Source organism: Felis catus, chromosome X, assembly GCF_018350175.1.
Source record: "Felis catus isolate Fca126 chromosome X, F.catus_Fca126_mat1.0, whole genome shotgun sequence".
NCBI classification, from domain to species: domain Eukaryota; kingdom Metazoa; phylum Chordata; class Mammalia; order Carnivora; family Felidae; genus Felis; species Felis catus.
Genome location: NC_058386.1, coordinates 34,502,483 through 34,522,360, shown reverse-complemented (window position 1 = coordinate 34,522,360; position 19,878 = coordinate 34,502,483). Strand labels below are relative to the sequence as shown.

Below are 19,878 nucleotides of genomic sequence, written 5' to 3'. Positions count from 1 at the left end.
GGGAGCAGTTGGGGGTTAACAGTCGGAGTGTGTCCCTTCGGACCCCCCTGTAGGAAAGTCGTTACACACGCAAATGAACATATATAGATTTCTTTTTTTATATTAATGAGATTCTATCCTGCATATCAGCCAGAGCTGGCTTTTATTTCACGATCGTATATCTTGAACATCTTTCCCCGGCAATACATGCATCAAAGACTCCATTGTACAGGCATGCCATGATTTATTTATTTAACAACACTCCTATGGATGGGCATTTAGATTGATTGCATTCTTCGCTCTAGCTAGCTAGCTAGCTATAGCTAGATATGTATATATCTGGGTACACATGTGCAGACATATCTACAAGGTAGTTTCTCAGGCTGGCTTAGAAGAGGACTTTGCCGGGCCAAAGACTATGACCGTTTTAAATGTCGCTGGAAGCTGCCAAATTGCCTCCGAAATGGCTTTGCCAATGAAAACTCCCACCGAGAGTGTCCAGCGGTCCCCAATTCCCCCTGCTCTCCCCAACTCTAGATATCGTTGATCCTTCTATCTTTTTAACGCTTGCCAACCTGGCGGATAAAGAGCGGTCTCTCATTTCTGTTTATAATTGCACGGCTGTGATTTCTAGTGAGGCCGAATGTGCTTCATATTGTCTCCATCCCTCACCAGATCAGTAGGCAGGAGAACTGATTGCACTGTAGCATTTTTTTTTTTCTTTAACAGAAGGAAGCAGGTAAGTGAGAAATGCCCCTCCTGGCCCCGGTCATCTGGTTCTTGGTGTGCAGTGCTGAAATCCAGCCAGAATGAAGTTGCTCGAACTTCTGGCGGTGACTTGGAAAGGTGGATTTGTTCAGCTGTGCTCAGACCCAAGTAATTAGCTGATCGTTTGGGCATTTAGCTCGAACACCTCGCCAAAATGCTGTTCTCTTTAAGCTCCCGGGAAGCAAAGGATGCACGTTGGTCCCGCTTATTTTCTGAGTGCCTCCTCAGTCCTTGAGGAAGCTCCCCCTTCTGCAGGGACCATACTGTGGGTGCGCTTTCTAATGGTGACGAAGATGGATGACAGCCATCAGGTCCCCAGAGCTGTTCACAAAACCCTCGTGAGGACAAAAACAATGAAGAAGTTTTCTGGGACTGTTTACACCGACATCCCACTACCGCTATCGCAATCCAGGCGCCTACCCCTCCCGCCACTTTCCAATCCCCCCATCTTCCTTCCTTCTGCACTGAAAGGCATCTTTCCCATCTAATCATGGCGATCTGATAATAGTGATGGCCTGTCCAAATTGAGCACAGTGCTAAGCATTTTACTAGCATTATCGTCAAATTTGAACCCATGGTTGAACAACCCCAAACACTGCCCTCCTGCTCATGCACACCCGACACGCTCCTGCCTGGGAGCTTTGCTGTTGCCCGGAATGTTCTTCTCCAGACCGAATACATGGCTCACTCCCTCACCTCTTTCAGACCTCCCATGGAATGGCACCCCTCAGATGCCTCTGATGACCTTACCTAAAATAGCGTTCCCTGTCGCTCTCTGTCCCCTACCTACCGTTTCAGTGTCTTCACGGCACTTTTCACTGCGTGGTTCTTCATTGTGCACTTAAGAGTTCATTGCTGTCTCCCTCATTTGACCGTAAGCTCGCTGAAGGCAAGGACTCCGTTCACGGCTAAATCCTCTGTGGATAGAATAGCACCTGGCAGGAGGTTCGTGCTCGATGAATCTTGGCTGAGGACATGCACCTTGAAAGCAATTTGGCAACCCGTCGTAAAACGAAGTATGTGGATGGCCCATCACTGAGCAATCCCGCCGAGAAAAATTCCCGCACAGGTCTGTAAGAGGACATATGTGGGGATGTTCTTTATGGAAGAAGAGAGCTATTAAGCCACCCCGGTGTCCATCATTAAGGGAGATGATGGGAAAAATGAGGTATGCACACACCATAGAACGCTATGCTGCACTTAGAAGGAAAAACTAAATGCCCATACAGCAAATGCATTGATCTTTGAAAAGAGTGCTGAGTGAACAGTGTTAGAAAGGAAATGACACAGCACAATACCTTTTATGTAAATTAAGAGCACACATGCCTAACATGACGCTGTGTATATCACAAAAACAAAAGACTATTTAAGGATACCGCTTATACAACCTTCCAGAGGGTGCCTCCAGGGGACGATGGGGAACCGGGAGATTGAAGAGAAGAAGGAGAGAGAAATAGCAAAAGAGACAAGTTGGGCGGACTGGTGCAGGTGCGGTTCGCAAACACAGAGATGTGGTTAACGGAGGGAGCCCTGTTGACCTTGGGTGCAAACGGAGGAAAGCAAAAACAGAGTCGAACGCCCTTTCTCCTTTCTCCAGCTGACATGCTCCCACCCGGGCTTCAAGCTTGGCTCAGGCATGGTCTCCATTTTGAAGCTTTCTTTGACCCTTCCCCATAGGATTAATTCCTCCTTTACTGACATTCCCACAGCATTTTAATGATACTTGTATTTTAGCGTTTATAACCTCGTATAATAGCTATTTGCTTACACATCTGCCTTCTCCATCAGGAGATAACGGATGTGACTTATTAATTTTCGTACCTCTGGCGCCTAGAATTGGTGATGAAACAAATTAATGGTGAGTTTAAACAGACATATGTTGTAGGGCCTCGAGAATGACTCTGGTTTGAACTTAATCTATAAACGCAGTGGTTTCAGAATCAGCCAGTGTCTGGCTGGGTGGGCAAGAGTTTTCTGAATTTGGAATTGGACGCCAAATCAGAGGCGTTTTGCTGTTCATTTCTGGAGAAGAAATGGAAAGGGTGCGGCCGGTGTGGTCTGAGGTGCCTGCTGGACCAGGAGCTCTGGCCCCGAAGAGAATAGGCTGCAGACACACCCACTGGCCCAGGGTAATTCTCGGGGTGCTGGCCAGGCTGCAGGTGCAGCTAGAGGAGGTTTATCCCGGAGGCTGAGTCTGGCACCAGAAGTCACAGCTACTTCTGGTCTCCAGCCAGGCAAACACCCGGGAACTGGAACAATGAGGCTGCAACAAAGTATGGGGCCCAGGAAGCCGCGGTGGCTTGCACGTGGAAGCTCCAAGAAAACGGGATATGCCACCAGGGGCCCAGCAGTGTGGGGCAGTCTCCTGTCACTGGCTTTGGTTCCAGGTAGGGGTCCTGGTCTCAATCCTTAGACTCAGCCACGAAGCAGAGACTAGTGCAGCCAACGCCCCCTGCCCGGTTACCAACCCGCTGCCAAGCACTGTGCTGAATGCACAAAGGAAGGGGGACGGGGCCCATGTGAGAAAGCCGAGACACGGGAATTGGGGCACAGGGGTGTGGAGCTGGGACTGGGGAACAAGGAAAGAGTCCGGCTTGGGTCATATGATCGGAATTTTGGCCTCAGGGAAGTTGATGCAGAAATCCAGGCTCTAGAGCTGGAGCGGTTACAGAGATTGGGGGTTAACCACGAGAATCACAATGACGGGTGACTCCAAATGTGTGCGGAAGGGGGGCTGCTGGGCTAGGGGTTGGGCAGGGGCTGCCGCCGGGCACAGTTCTTTTCTGCTACAAATCCAACTTGCCTGTGACCTTGGGTGCATCTCCCCACTTCCAGGGTTTTCCTTATCTCACAAGCAGAATGAAAATGTCGACATTTGCCAAGCATTCGCCAGGTGCCCTTAGAAGGTTCTAGATGTTTCTACAACTTTACGCTTGCACCGCTCCTCTGAGGTGGTATCATGAGAGTGACACGGGGCACAGAGAGGTTAAGTGACTTGCATGGGTAACAAACCTAGCATTTGAAGCCAGGCAGCTTAACCCCAGAGGAAGTGCACGTGCACACACACACACGCACACACGCATGCACACGCACGTGTGCACACACACACACGCGCGCGCACACACACACACTCTTTTTTTTAAAGTTTCCTTATTTATTTTGAGAGAGAGAGAGTATAAGAGAGGGAGGGCCAGAGGGAGAGAGGGAGAGAGAGAGAATCCCAAGCAGGCTCTGCACTGACAGCACGGAGCCCAACATGGGGCTTGAACTCACGGACCATGAGATCGCGACCTGAGCCGAAATCAAGAGTCAGGGGCCCCTGCACATACATGCTCTTAATTGCTGCGCTACACTGCCTTGCCAGAGCATGTGTCTCAGGGGTGAGAAGGCAGGAAGGACCAAAGCCTCTACTGTCATTTCGTGAGGACGTCCAGACAATTGAGAAACATCTTGGCCACTGAGTCTCCTCCAGATTAGAGACAGAGCGGCCTAGGAATCAGACGTGATGGCTGTGGCCAGAGGCTCTGGTCCGAGGCTCTGGCTTCTGTTGTCAGACGCGGGTGGCCTCAGACAGTGCATGGGTGCAGATGAGCCAGTTCTCCCAGGGCAGCGCAAAGCTCCTCCAGCCACGGCCTTTCTCTGGGTGGACCACGAATGATGCTATCGGAACAGCCAACTTACGCGGTGCCCTTGATGGCTGCCGGTTCTGTGGCTTTCCAGAGAGGTGGCAGCAGGTGTCCAGAACACCGGAAGACCTGAGCCACTCCGTGCCGTGTCCAGACATCCCCCAGCGGGAGCAGCTCCCACTGCCCCGAGTGGTAACCCGCTTGGTGACGTACCCTTCAGTCGCCTCCTTCCTTCTCTTCCCTGCCTCACTCCCTGGCCCTCCCGAAAAAATGACTTACAATCAATCCGTTGTCTATCCCTCCCGGAGAAATGACAATCAATCCGTTGTCTTAGGGCCGGCCATGGGCAACTCGAATGAAGACACCAGAAAGGACTTTTGGTGGCAAAGTGCACGTGCCTGAGAAACGCCCCTCACCTGCACAGTCTCTGGATTCTGGGAAGGATGGATGTCCTAACCTTTTCCAAAGATAGTTAGGTCGTGGAAGTAAGACAAGCTCCGAGCAGCCTAGTAAGGGGCGGTTAAAATCTGACCGAAGACAGGTCTAAGATACTCTGATTTCCACACGCCTCCAGTACCTCCCAGGTGGCCTCCTCGGGTCTTAGAGTTCCTCCCGGACCAGGTTTCTGCCTTTGGAAACGCAGGCAAAGGTGATCCTGTCTCTGCTATAGGAGGCTTCCTCTTCTGATGCCCTGGACTTCTTTTGCCACATCCAAATGGAAATTACTTTTCTGCTCCAGTTAGCAACAGTTTCTGCTTTCCAGGTGAATAAACATAATTCTCTGCAGGGGTAGAGGAAACATCCAAGTGGATTCCCATAGTCGGTGCTGGCTGCCCTCACGTTTACCTAGGGCGTCCTTTCCTAGCCAGCCAGCTCCACACCCTTTTCTTACATAAAGCCCCAAATCCACTAACAGCAGGTGACCCACCACCCTTCTCCCCTCCACAAGGCCCAGGTTCTTATTAAGAAACATAGAAAAGGTTGAGAAACATGGCATTTCTTTAGGGAAATACTTTCTGGGTTCTTTTGTTCCATATCATAGCACCCAAAGACAATTAATACTCTTTGTCTAACATGCTGGGGCAGATGGTAGAACACGCCCTTGGCCAGAGGCAATTGATAGAGGATTTTCTGCACCCAGCCCCCCAGGGCAGCCTTCCCAAGGGCTGTGAGGCTCCGGAATGTCCCAGCATGTCGGTAACCCACTTGTGACATGCCGCCTGTATCAACAACTATTTTGAGTGTATGCTATAGAAAGCCACGCCATGGGACCAAAGCATAGGGGGTTCTCTTCAGAAGCCACAGGTCCCTGGTCGATCCCAGGTCTGCTCCCTATGAAGGTCTTAAGGAACAACTCAATGTTTAAAAAGTAGCTCGATCGAGGGATAACTGACGTAGCAGCAATTCGCTCCCTTTATGTAAACAATCCAGTGGATTTTAGGATATTTCCAGTTGCACCACCAGTAGCACAAATTTTTGGATGTTTCTCCCACCCCCAAAAGAGCTCACTGTTGACCCACTCCTGCTTGGGAGCTGTCTCAGCCACTAACAAATGACCATCCTTAGCTGGCTCCCCACCCCAGGCCTCTCTGGAAATGTACAGAGGGTGTCTCCCAGGTGTGTATGAACACGTCTGCTCCTCTCAAACTCTGAAATCTTTGCCGGGTGTGGCCACCAAGACAGAAGATCCCCAAAGTGCCCAAGTTAAGATGCGGTCTGTAGCAAAGTGGCGCGAGGCCTCCCGGTCATTTGTGTGACAATCTTTTAAGGGGTCCCAAAGCTGCACGGATCCTTAGCTATTTTTTGAGCACCTGCCAGGTGCCAGTTCTGGGCTAGCACCGGGGAATTGAGGGCCAGGCGGGTGACACGGCCGGGAAGCCCCCTGGTTCCCACCACAAGTCAAGTTTGAAGATTCCCCCCGGCTCCTTGACAAGGACCCTGGTTTCATTCATGTTTGCACCACGTGGGATTGGCTAGTATTCATATTTGCTATATTGTCTTCAGCTTTAAAAAAACAACAACAGTAAAACATTATAGATAAGATCCGCTCCTTGTCCCATCCCTCAGTGAATATCATGAGTTTATTATCTAAGATTCCAGTATATTTTTTTGCACCTATCATTTCTATCCTCCAAGGGGGCCCTTAGCCAATGACCGGCACGAGGCAACAAAAGCCCAGAGCTCCCCTCCTGGGGCAGCTGAGGCTGTGAGGACCTGATTCGAAATCCCCCTTGCCTGGCCCTGTCTCTCCTTTATCCTGCTCCCCTCCTTCCTTGCTGGCTCCTGGGCGGAGGTACTCTCTTCACAAATCACTCCGACACTCTGAGAGCACAGCCATTCAAAACAACCTTGGTTCACACATGTGCACCTCTCTTTCTGCAGACATTCTTTCTAAGGTATGCACTTAGTGCAATTGTTGGTTCCTGCAGCGTGCAGCTTCCATCGTCCCAGGCGCGGTCCAAAATGCTTGAGCTGATTCATGGTTCCGCCAGCAGCATCTGAGAGGCCCTGTTTCCCTACATTCTTGAAAATCTGTGATATTGTCCGACTTGAAGTTGTGCCAGTCTACTGGCTGAGAAGTGGTACCCCATTATTTCACGTTGACCCCTTGATATGTATTTGTGGGTCCTCCAGTTTTTCTATTCTGTTAATAACCTGTTTGTATGATTTGCCCATTCTATCGGGTTGTTTCCCTTTTTCTATTTGGCTTGCACAAATTCTAGTGTATTCTAGAAATTTGCCGGTTACAAAATTTGAAAACTCCATACTGTTTCAAAATGGAAATACAATTTTAAAATAACACATGTTTATTGAAAATTTAAATAATGCAAAAGAAGAGAAATTAGAAAGTAAAAGTTGCTTCTAATAATCTCCACTATGGCCTCAGGCTTCAATGCCACCCAACGATAAAAATAGCCACCATTAACAGGGAGGCATATATCCTTCCAGAATGTATAATGCATATAAGAGTTTATAAAAATAGATTCACATGAATTAATTCACTAAATATTATTAAGCATCTGTCGTGAGTCAAGTATAAAAGGTACCAAAATACACAAATCATTAAAAATATACCAGCTATACAAAAAACACTCCCCAGCTAGCTTCTATCAATACCCAGCTTATTAAAGATATCTTTTTATGTTAAAACATACGAATCCCCCTGACTCAGCATAATAGCCCATTGAAAAGTAATCTTCCACCAACAGACCTCTTGGCTATTTCCATTTTTTATATTTTATAAAAAACCCCTCAATGAACATCCTTGTACATACATCTTTTGGCAGTTGCCTCATTCTCTCCTTAGGATACATTTCTACAGCTTAAACTTTTGGATCAAGAACAGCCCATTTTAGAGGCGCCTCAGGGGCTCAGTCGGTTAGGCATCCGACTTCGACTCAGGTCATGATCTCCCAGTTCGTGGGTTCGAGCCCCACGCCGGGCTCTGGGCTGACAGCTCAGAGCCTGGAACCTGCTTCAGATTCTGTGTCTCCCTCTCTCTCTGTCCCTCCCTGACTTGCACTCGGTCTCTCTTTCTCTCAAAAAATAAATAAAAATATTTTTAAAAATTAATAAAAAGAGGGGCCCATTTAGAATTTGATAGAGATTGCCAGACTGCCCTCCAGAAATCTTGTGCCAATTTACACTCTCACCAACGATGTGTATGTGTGTCTAGCTCCTCCCATTCTCAAGCCCTTGATCACTATTTCTACAACCCAAATATAGCCCATATCATTTTCCTTTCTCTACTGATTTTAGAAAAAAAAAATAGGCAAGAGCAAGTTTGAACAATTCTAGCCTACTAAGATATTTTAGTCCTTTTATTAATTCGCTGAATCCTTTCTATGGAGCCATTAATCACAAAGTGAAATTTGTTTGAAGGAAGAGGTCTGATTGAAAATCCACCCAAAGGCATTTAGCCATCGAATATCGAAAGGATTTCTCCCTAAAGTCTCTCCCTGACGGTGTGTTCCCACGGCCAAGAACCCTGTCGCTCATAACAAGGCTTCTTGGCCCTACCTACACCTCCTGTTCTCGTAGGCACGCATATTTCTGTGATATATGGAAATACAACAGTCGCCTTGATGGGATCTCCTCCTCAGATGCAGATTTTGAGTTTCACTTGTTTACTGAAATCTGGGGCTAGACAGAAAAAAGATTCACAGGTAAAGGTAGAAAGTAAACACCTGGGTTTTCACACCCCAATTCAGGAGTCACTTAGCATCGCCAAACCAAAGCATTGGCCCATATCCATCCCTCCTCTTGAGTTAAATTCTAGAGAAACATTGCTTAACCAGAGGTCAGTTAAAACAAACAAACAAAAAAAACTTTGGAAAAGAAATTAACAACGTAAGAAGGTGAGAGTGCTAATTTCCCAATGTGGCCACAAACTCGAACCTGTAAAACGTTTGACGGCCCAGATCTTTGTTTTAAAGCCCTCCTTCTGGAGGCTTAGAAGGAATTAGCCACATGGGAGATTCCTGTTTGCCTCTCCATGTGGTCCTCCCAATATCCTCCATGGCTGCTCGACTAAAGATACAACCAAGATGGCAGGGTGAAGAGGAGGAAAATGCCTGGCATGCTTCATTGATAGGTGTTTTAGAAGAAGTAACAGTTGGGATCCATTGCAAGAAACAGAAACCCCTGTGTTATGCAAAAGCAGGAATTTAATATAGGGGATTGCAGGCTTATAATATCACTGGAATGCCTGAAGGAGTGCTTCATAAGCTGCACCCCCATGAATGATTTGTGGAATCACTGTGACAGTACTGGCCTATCAGAGTAGTGCAGCCTTTTAGGTTACCACAGGAATCCTGAGTTCAAAACCAGGGCATTATAGAGGCACCTGGGTGGCTCAGTCAGTTAAGCATCTGACCCTCGATTTCAGCTCAGGTCACGATCTCACGGTTCGTGAGATAGAGCCCCACGTCGGGCTCTGCACCAACAGCACGGAGCCTGCTTGGGATTCTCTCTTCCCCTGTTTCTGCCCCTCCTCCGTGTTCTCTCTTTCTCCCTCTCAAAATAAATAAATACACTTAAAAAACAGAGCATCGTAACTGTGATCCAAGGATCAGGAAACCAGAATAAAGAATGCCACTACTGCCTCCTAAAACCCAGCAGCCTGGAGAATAGCCATGGAACCTCACATTTTACATTTCCCCAAAGAAGACACACAAATGGCCAACAAGTATATGAAAAGATGCACAACACTACCAACGATCAGGGAAGTGCATGTCAAAACCACAATGAGATAATACCTCACGCCCATTAGGATGGCCACTAGGAAAAAACAAACACGAAACAGAAAATAGCAAGTGTTGGTGAGGATGCGAAGGAATCAGAATCCTTGTGCACTGTTGGTGGAAATTTAAAACGTTTACGCTGCTATGGAAAACAGCATGGAAGTTTCTCAAAAAATTTAAAATAGACTTACCATATGATCCAGCAGTCCCACTTCTGGTTATATACCCAAAATAATGGAAAACAGGATCTTGAGGAGATATTTGCGCGTACATGCTTGCTGCAGCATTATTCACTGTAGCCAAGATATGGAAACAACCATATTGATAAATGGATAAAGAAACTGATCACACACACGTACACACGCCTGTGCACATGCAAACACAACTGGAATGTTTCTCAGCCTTAAAAAAGAAGGAAAGGGGCACCTGGGTGGCTCAGTCATGTTAAGCATCTGACTGTTGGTATCCGCTTGGGTCATGATCTCACGGTTCGTGAATTCAAGCCTTGCATTGGGTTCTGCGTTGGCATCGAAGAGCCTGCTTGGGATCCTCTCTTTCCTTCTCTCTCTCTGCCCCTCCCCTACTCACTTTCTGCCTCTCTCTCTCTCTCTCTCTAAAAATAAATAAATAAACTTAAAAAAAAAAAAAGAAGGAAATCCTGGAGTGCCTGGCTGGCTTAGTTGGTAGAGCATGTGACTCTTGATCTCAGAGTTGTAAGTTCAAGCTCCACATTGGTTGTAGAGATTACTTAAAAACAAAATCTTTAAGGGCGCTTGGGTGGCTCGGTCGGTTAAGTGCCCGACTTCGGCTCAGGTCACGATCTTGCGGTTTGTGAGTTTGAGCCCCACGTCGGGCTCTGTGCTGACACCTCAGAGCCTGGAGCCTGCTTCGGATTCTGTGTCTCCCTCTCTCTCTGTCCCTCCCCTGCTCGCACTCTGTCTCTCTCTATCAAAACTGAATAAATGTTAAAAAATAATTTAAAAAAATATAAAATCTTGAAAAAGAAGGAAATCCTGTCATACGCTACAACACGGATGAACCTTGCGGACATTGTACTAAGTGAGATAAGCCTGTCACAAAAGAAAAACACTGCGTGATTCGACTTACATGAGGTATCTAAAGTAGTCAAACTCTTAGACACAGAAAGAGGATGGTGGTTTCCAGGAACCAGCAGGAGGGGGAAAATGAGGAACTGCTGGTCAATGGATATAGAGTTTTGGTGTTGCAAGATGAACGAGTTTTAAAGAGCTATTGCACAGCAACGTGCCTTTGTTAACGCCACTCTCCTGTGCGCTTAAAAATGGTTGCGACAATAAATTTTATGTTATGTGTTTTTCGCCACAATAAATAAAAAGGAAAGAAGATGGTGGATCTGACCTAATCTTATAAGCCCTGTAAGAGTAGAGAGTTTTCTCCGGCTGGAAGCAGAAGTCAGAGATTCAAAGCACAAGAACGATGATGACGTGCTGCTGGCTTGAAGGTGGAAAAGCTCACACAGCAAAGACTACAGGTGGTCTCTAGCAGCCAAGAATGGTCCCCTGCTGATAGCCTACAGGGAAATGGTGCCTCAATTCTACCTCACCTTCAAGCAGTTGAATTCTACCAACAGCAAGAACGATCTCAGAAGCCAAGTTTTCCCCCAGAGTTTTGAGATTAGAAGTCAGACTAACTGTCACCTTGACGTCAGCCTTGTGACACTCTGATCGAGGAACGCAGCCACGCTGTGCTGGGCTTCTGACCCACAGAACTGCTAAGCTAATAAATGAGGATTTTTCAAGTCCCTAATCTTGGGTCAGTTTGTTACATGGCGATAGAAAACTAAGTTGATTTGTCATGCGGCGAAAGTGAACTGAAACAGGGTACAAGAACTTCTCTGTAGAGTTGTAACAGAATGATTTGTAACAGAACTGGATGCAGGTATGTCACAAGGGTCTACCCAAAATGTGACACATTCTGAACCATACGGGTCAGTTCACCCAAAAGAGATGCACGACTATACTCTTGTCCTCCTTTAATGACTTTACTTCCCGAAAGCCCTGTTGTTTAGTATGATACTATTCCATGAACAAATTTTCGTGCAAGCATACTTTCATTCAAAAACTTCCTTAAGGGACACCTGGATGGCTCAGTCGATTAAGCATCCACTCTTGATTTCGGCTCAGGTCATGATCTCACAGTTTGTGAGACTGAGCCCCGCATTGGGCTCTGGGCTGACAGTACAGAGCCTGCTTGGGATTCTCTCTCTCCCTCCCTTCTCTGCCTCTCTCTCTCTCTCTCTCTCTCTCTCAAAATAAATACATAAAAACATTTTTTATAACTTCCTTACTATGAAAATAAAGAAAATCTATCAAGATAGGAGAGATTGTAATTTACAGTATGACAGCAAAGAATATTAACTTTCTATTTTGTAATTATTATAGGCTCACAAAAATTGCAAAAATAATGAGGAGTTCTCCTATACACATGACCTGATCTCCTGAAGTGGTTTGTATGTTTTCTCACTGTTGAGTTTAAAGAATTATTCATACATTCTAGACATGAGTCCTATCTCAGATATGTGATTTCTAAATATTTTCTCTGAATGTGTGCCTTTTCTTTATGGATGGTTTATTGTGGGGTCCCATCTAAGCATTCCTTAGGTAACAAAGGTGTTTTCTTTTGTTCTCTTCTATAAATTTTATAGTTTTGCATTGACATTGAGATATATAATCCATTTTGAGTTATTTTTGCATAGGAGGTGACGTTCATTTTTTTGCCTATTGATGGCCAACGGTTCCAGCACCATTTGTTGAAGATCATTCTTTTTCCACCCAACTGCTTTAGTGCCTTCCCACAAAAAGTTAGTTGGACATATTTACATGAGCTTATTTGGGGGTTCTCTATTATTTTCCACTGATCAAGCCATATCTCTCTTTCTCCCTCTTTTTCCCTCTACTAATACCACACTGTCTTAATTACTGTAAGTATATAGTAAGTCTTAACATTCCATAGTGTAATTCCTGTTTTTATTTTTCTTTCTCAACATTGTTTTAGCTATTTTAGTTCATGGTCTTTCCATAGATATTGTCGGGATATTTACAGAAATTCTGTTGAATCTATATACAGATCAATTTCAGAAGAACTAATATCTTTACTATGTCAAGTCTCCCAATCCATAAACATAGTATTCTCTCTCCATTTATTCATATCTTTGTTAATTTTGTTCATGAAAGTTCTGAAGTTTTTAGCATAGCATCTATATGTGTTTTGTTAGATTTATAACTGGGTGTTCCTTTTTGTGAAACAATTCTGAATGGTACTGTATTTTTCGTTTTGTTTTCTGATACTTTGTTGTTTGCATATAAACATGCGCAACATGTGCATATAAAAATGTGACTAACTTTTGTATGTTCACCTTGCTAAAATCACTTATTAGTCTGGAGTTTTCCTATACATTTATTGGGGCTTATGTCATCTACAAATAGCAGGAGTTTATTTCTTATCTTCTAATTGCTATGTCTTTTACTTCCTTTTCTTACTTTATTGCACAAGCTAAGGCTTACAGCTAAGTATGACTGGTAAGAGTAGACATCCTTGCCTTGTCCCTGATCTTAGGGGAAAGGGATTCAGTCTTTCGCATTATGGATGATGTTAGCCATACATTTACAAAACGTTTTTTGATGTTTATTTTTGAAGGAGAGAGAGACAGAGCATAAATGGGGGAGGCGCAGAGAGAGACACACACAGAATCCAAAGCGCCTCCCAGGCTCTAAGCTGTCAGCACAGAGCCCAATGCGGGGCTCAAACTCATGAGCCATGAGATCATGACCTGGACTGAAGTGGGATGCTTAACCGACTGAGCCACCCAGGCACCCCAGCCATCCATTTTTTCTTAGTGTCCTTCATCAGGGTAAGGATGTTCAAGTTCCTTTCAAGTCCTAGTTTTCCTAAGTGTTTCTCAGAAATGGAAGCTGGAGTCCAATTGCTTTTTCTGCATCAATTAATATAATTGTGTGGTATTTCCTGTTTAGCCTGTTAATATACGGTGGATGGCACTGATTGATTTTCAAATACTGAACAACACTTGCATTCCTGGAATAAGTCCCCTTACTTTTGGTATAGGATTCTTTTTATATATTGCTGAATTTGGTTTGCTAATTTGCTGAGAATTCTTGTGTATGTGTAAATGAGGGATATTGGTTTGTAATTTTCTTTTATTGTACTTAGTTAAATTTATGTGTGCAACGTTGTCTGTAATATTACCTAACTATTATTTAATGCCTTCGGTGTCCACAGTGATATTTCCTTTTAGTCCCACTTGTGACTTCTCTTTTTCTGTTCATCTTTCTAGAGGTTTGTCAATTTTATTGATAGTTTTGAAGAATCTGCTTTCTTTTTATTAATTTTCTCTATTGTTTTCCTGTTTTCAATTTCATTTACTTCTGCTTTCATTATTTGCTTCCATTTGCTTGGTTTGGGTTTATTGTTCTTTTTCTGCTTTCTTGAGATGAAAGTTTAGGTTATTGATTTGAGACCTTTGTGCTTAGCAAATATACACATTTAATGCTATAAATTTCCTCCTATGCACTGCTTTAGCTGCATTCCATAGGTTTTGATATGTTGCATTTTCATTCTCATTCAGTTCTGTGTAGATTTTGATTTTCCTCGAAACCACTTCTTTTGTTCATGAATTGTTTAGAATTGTGTTGTTTTTTTTTTTTAATGTTTATCTTTGAGAGAGAGAGAGAGAGAGAGACAGGGCATGAGCAGGGGAGGGTCAGAGAGAGAGGGAGACACAGAATCTGAAACAGGCTCCAGGCTCTGAGCTGTCAGCACCTAGCCTGACACGGGGCTCGAATTCACGAGGTTTGAGATCATGACCTGAGCCGAAGTCGGATTCTTAACCGACAGAGACACCCAGGCGCCCATAGTATTGTGTTGTTTAATTCCCGACTTTTTGGAGGTTCACCAGTTGTCTTTCTGTTGATTTTTAGTTTGATTCAGTTGTGATCAGAGAGGATACTCTATATGATTTCCATGCTTTTTTTTTTTAATTGAAGTATGGTTGACATACAACATTGTATTCATTTCAGGAGTACAACATAGTGATTTGACAATTCTATACACTACCCAGTGCTCACCATGATAGGTGTAGCCACCATCTGTCAACATTCAATATTATTACATATGATTGATTATAGCCTTTATGCTATACTTTTCATTCCCATGACTTACTTATGTTATAACTGAAAGCTTCTACCATTTAATCCTCACCACCTAGTTTGCCCATTCCCCCACTCCCCTACTCTCTGGGAACCACCAGTTTGTCCTGTGCATGTATGAGTCTGTTTCTGTTTGTTCTTGTGTCTCAGATGCCACATAGAAACGAAATCGTATGGTATTTGTCTTCTTCTGACTTTTTTCGCTCAGCATCCGGGTTGTGAATGGCAAGATTTCATTCTTTGCTACGGCTGAGTGATATTCCATTTCTTAGCCATTTAAAAAATGATTTTAATTCTTTTTGATTTATTGTTATGTTTTGTTTTACTCGGGATATGGTGTATCTTTGTGGCTGTTCGTGTATACTTGCAAAAAATTCGAATTCCACTTGTTGGATGCAGTGTTCTCTAAATACCAGTTAAATCCTGTGGCTAATAGTATTTTTCAGTTCTTCTAAATCTTTGCTGATTTTCTGCGTAGTGGCTCTATCAATTATTGAGACAGAGTTATTGAGATCCCGCAGTATAATTGTGGCTTTTCTATTTCTCCTTTCAGTTGTGTTAATTTTTGTTTCATGAATTTTGTAGCATCGTGATTTGGCAATACACAGTTAGAATTGTTATGTCTTGGTGGATTGATCTTTTTGTCATCATGGAGTATCTATCTTTGTCCCTGGTAATTTTTTTTGCTCTTAAGTCTACTTGATCTGATATCGGGATAATATGGATACCAACATATTAGTATAGCTAGCTTTCCTTTGATTAGTGTTTCCGTGGTATATTTTTTTCCATTCCACTTATTTTTAACCTATCTATATCAGCATACTTGCGATAAATTTCCCGTAGAGAGCCCAGAGCTGGGTCACTGTTTTCCCCACTCTGTCAATTACTATCATTTACTTGGTATACGTATACTATTCATGTTTAATACAATTATTGAGATGTTAGGAATTATGTCTGACATTTTATTATTTGTTTTCTTTTTTTAATTTTTATTTGAATTCTAGTTAGTTAACATACAGTGCAATGTTAGTTTCAGGAATCGAAGTCAAAGATTCATCACTTACATAAAACACCCAATGCTCAGCATAATAAGTGCCCTCCTTATCTGTTTTATTTGGCTTTTGCTTGTTTCCCTTTCCCTGCCTTCTTTCAGGTGATTTAAATGTTTTTAGTATTACACTTTGCTTTATCTGTAGGCTTGAGTATATCTCTTTGTAGAGTTTTCTTAAGTGGTTGCTCAAGGAATTACAATATAAATATGTAACTTACCACAGTCTATTAGTATCACCATTTTACCACTTCAAGTTAAATGTCGGAAACTTATCCATTTTTCTTAGTGGCAATGAGGCGGGTCCTGCCTCATTGCTACTAAGCCAGGACGGTAGTCAGGGCTCTGCTCACACACAAGCTCTGTTGATCACTACCTATCAGGAGACAGGGTTGCTGCCATATTACTGCCAGACTGGGATGGTTGAGAGGGGTGTTCTCCCACAGTCCTGGTGTTGGCTGTCACGCACAGTGGCACCGGGGACGACACATGCTTTTTGCGGTGTTCGGATGGTATAAGGCTCATGTGTCACAAAGGTTTTATTCTGGAAAGGCTTCCACTCTCCCTATTTTTCAGGTAGAGAGAAAAGGCCTCCCTTGTTTTATCGATTTGATTTGACCTCTCTGTGCTTGGTGTTTCTGGCTTGTGAGCTTCTATGGTATCCAGGCCGGAATATAGAGGTCTCAAATACCAAGATTCCTAGACAAAGCACCTTAAAAAATTTTTTTAATGTTCATTTACTTTTGAGGGGGAGGGGCAGGAAGAGAGGGAAATACAGAGTCTGAAGCAGGCTCCAGGCTCCAAGCCATCAGCACAGACCCTGACACGGGGCTCGAACTCACAGACCGTGAGATCACAAACGGAGCTGAAGTCAGCTGCTTAACCGACTGAGCCAGGCACTCCAACAAAGCACTTTTTAAAAAAAATTTCAGTGTCAAAAAAAAATTTTTTTTTCAGTGTCTTCTGCTGTTTGCTTCATGTAGTTTTTCCAGGGTTCCCATTTTGTCTGCAAGCCCAATGCCAGAAATCCCACTTATTTTAATAAGGAAGATTACGTGTTCCATCTCAACCTAATATACGGAAAGAATATCCACGGAGAGATAACATACATCAATTAAACAATAACATAGGTTTCTACCAATAAACTTGAAAGAAAATAAGCACAGTAGGTACATACATGTCAGATCCTGAAACTTTCCTGCTCTTGTCAAAGGAAGAAGATTCGATAGCAGCGGTCAATGCCGGAGGAACGGTGAAAGGGAGTCATTCTTTGGAAGATGCATTCTTTCTCTACCATTCTGTTCACTTTTTCAACCTGCTTGGGCTCATGGTCATCCTGCATTTAAAGTGCCTTAAAAGTAATGTTACAGCACAGACAAAAACACTCTAGGACAAAATAAAGACTAAGCAGAAGAGTGTTTTAGAAACATGGAAGCAATGCACACGGACAACAGAGAAAAGCCGATAAGTCTACGGATGCAAGGCCAAACATTTTGGCCTCATCCAAACGTGGTATACGATACAAATGTGTGCCATATGATATACTCTGACTAAAAACTGATGTTTCAATTAATTTGCTGAATTCCCTGGAAGTATTGGGTCAAAATATCACTTCTTTTTTTTTTATTTTTTATTTTTTATTTTTGAAAATTTACACCTAAATTAGTTAGCATATAGTGCGCCAATGATTTCAGGAGTAGATTCCTTCATGCCCCTGACCCCTTTAGCCCCCCCCACTCCCACCACCCCTCCCATAACCCTCAGTTTGTTCTCCATATTTATGAGTCTCTTCTGTTTTGCCCCCCTCCCTGTTTTTACATTATTTTTGTTTCCCTTCCCTTATGTTCATCTGTTGTGTCTCCTAAAGCCCTCATATGAGTGAAGTCATATGATTTTTGTCTTTCTCTGACTGATTAATTTCACTTAGCATAATACCCTCCAGGTCCATCCACGTAGTTGCACATGGCAAGATTTCATTCTTTTTGATTAAAGTGTATTTATTGTGTTTTGAGGTGAGAAAATTATATCAGAACAAAATAAAATAGACGAATAATGGCAAAAGAAAAGGCTGTTGGGGTGCCTGGGTGGCTCAGTCGGTTAGGCTGCAGACTCTTGATTTCGGCTCAGGTCATGATCTCACGGTTTGTGGGATCGAGCCCCACATAGGGCTCCATGCTGACAGTGCACGGAGTCTGCTTCTGATTCTCTCTCTTCGTCTCTCTATGCCCCTCCCCTGCTTGTGCTTACTCTTTCTCAAAGTAAATAAACTTAAAAAAATAAAAAATTTCTGGTCAGAGTGGCTAACATTAACAACTCAGGAAACAACAGATGCTGGCGAGGATGTGGAGAAACGGGAACCCTCTTGAGCTGTTGGTGGGAAGGCAAACTGGTGCAGCCGCTCTGGAAAACAGTGTGGAAGGTCCTCAAAAAATTAAAAATAGATCTACCCTGTGACCCAGCAATAGCACTGCTAGGAATTTATCCAAGGGATACAGGGGTGCTGATACAGAGGGGCACATGTACCCCAATGTTTATGGCAGCACTTTCAACAATAGCCAAATTATGGAGAGAGCCCAAATGTCCACCCATTGACAAATGGATTAAGAAGATGTGGTTTATATGTACAATGGAATACTACTCAGCAGTGAAAAAGAATGAAATCCTGCCATTTGCAGCAATGTGGTTGGAACCAGAGGATATTATGCTAAGTTAAATAAGTCAGAGAAAGATAGATACCATATGTTTTCACTCATATGTGGAAGTTGAGAAACTTAACAGAAGATCATGGGGGAAGGAAAAGAAAAAAAAATAGTTACAAACAGAGAAGGAGGCAAACCATAAGAGACTTTTAAATACAGAGAACAAACTGAGGGTGAAAGGGGGTGGGGGGCGGGGAAAATGAGTGATGGGCACTGAGGAGGGCACTTGTTGGGATGAGCACTGGGTGTTATATGTAAGTGATGAATCACGGGAATCTACTCCCGAAGCCCAGAGCACATAGTATACACTGTATATTAGCTAACTTGACAGTATACTGTATATATATAATAAAAATAAAATAAAGCTGGAATAAGTAAAAATAAACATAAATAAAAATAAATAATAAATAAATACATTCTAAAAGCTGTTATGACAAAAAGTCATTAACTGGACAGTCATCATGAGAACAGATTTCTATATTTTAGGCCCAAACCGTGCTGAAATGGCTGGAGATCTGTTAACGAAGCAAAGAAACTTGATACGACCTCATTAGTATTCCCCGAGGTTGTCTTGGGGAAGAAGACAGACTCCAGTTTGACCACATTCTTGGAGGAGAGCAATCGTTCTGAGTACACCTAGGGGCTCTCACTTAAATTCCTCCCATCCCAACACTAAGGGTGACACCGTTCCTAGAGAGAGAAGGGCCATAAGTAAAAAACCATTTTATTAAGGTTTCCAAGAGATTCAGGGTGATAAGCATCTATGACCCAGGTTATAACAAAGAAGGGAGCACTGCATTCTCCTCTCCTCCCCCCGACAGCTTGGGGCCTGACATGAGTCTGGCGCCTCCCCTGTGGGCCCGCCCATGGCGTGGAGCAGTGGTGGTACCTGGTGGGAGACTCTGGAGCCCGATGAAAGAGGGAAAGCAGCATCTCTCGGCAAGTGTGACGCATGGCGTCAACGACCACGATGCTATGTCATTCCTCGTATCCGCACCCTTTGCCATCGAGAGGCGGAGTGTACTCCTTGATCCTGGGTTCAGCCATTGGCCGCTGTGTCCAAGAGAACAAGGCAGAAGAGATAGCGTGCCGCTCCAATTCTCCTTTCTCATTCTTTTGCCATCGCCATGAGAAAAGCGGGTCCGGGACAGCATGGTCTAACGTGGAATGCAGCCGTTATCCCAGCTGGACCCAGCCTCGCTTGGCCAATCTCTAGCCAAGAAGAATTAGAATCCCAGCCTAGATCAGCCAGTGCTCATCATACCCCCCAGTTGCGTGGACCATAAATGCAGTTGAATGCCATGGAGGTTTTTG

The 19,878-nt window shown here is 43.9% G+C and overlaps 1 long non-coding RNA gene across 1 annotated transcript in view; it reads right to left on the bottom strand.

Annotated features, from left to right (window-relative positions):
* Nucleotides 1-206: 206 nt before the first annotated feature.
* Nucleotides 207-19,878, bottom strand: part of LOC109496475 — a 269,632-nt gene continuing 249,960 nt past the window's right edge. Inside the window, exons 12-17 of the long non-coding RNA XR_002739828.2 lie at nt 19,454-19,617; nt 19,111-19,254; nt 17,043-17,201; nt 9,808-9,909; nt 1,538-1,818; nt 207-1,082 (exon numbers count right to left, since the gene is read on the bottom strand). This is a non-coding gene — a long non-coding RNA (uncharacterized LOC109496475). The remainder of the gene's footprint in view (nt 1,083-1,537; nt 1,819-9,807; nt 9,910-17,042; nt 17,202-19,110; nt 19,255-19,453; nt 19,618-19,878) is intronic.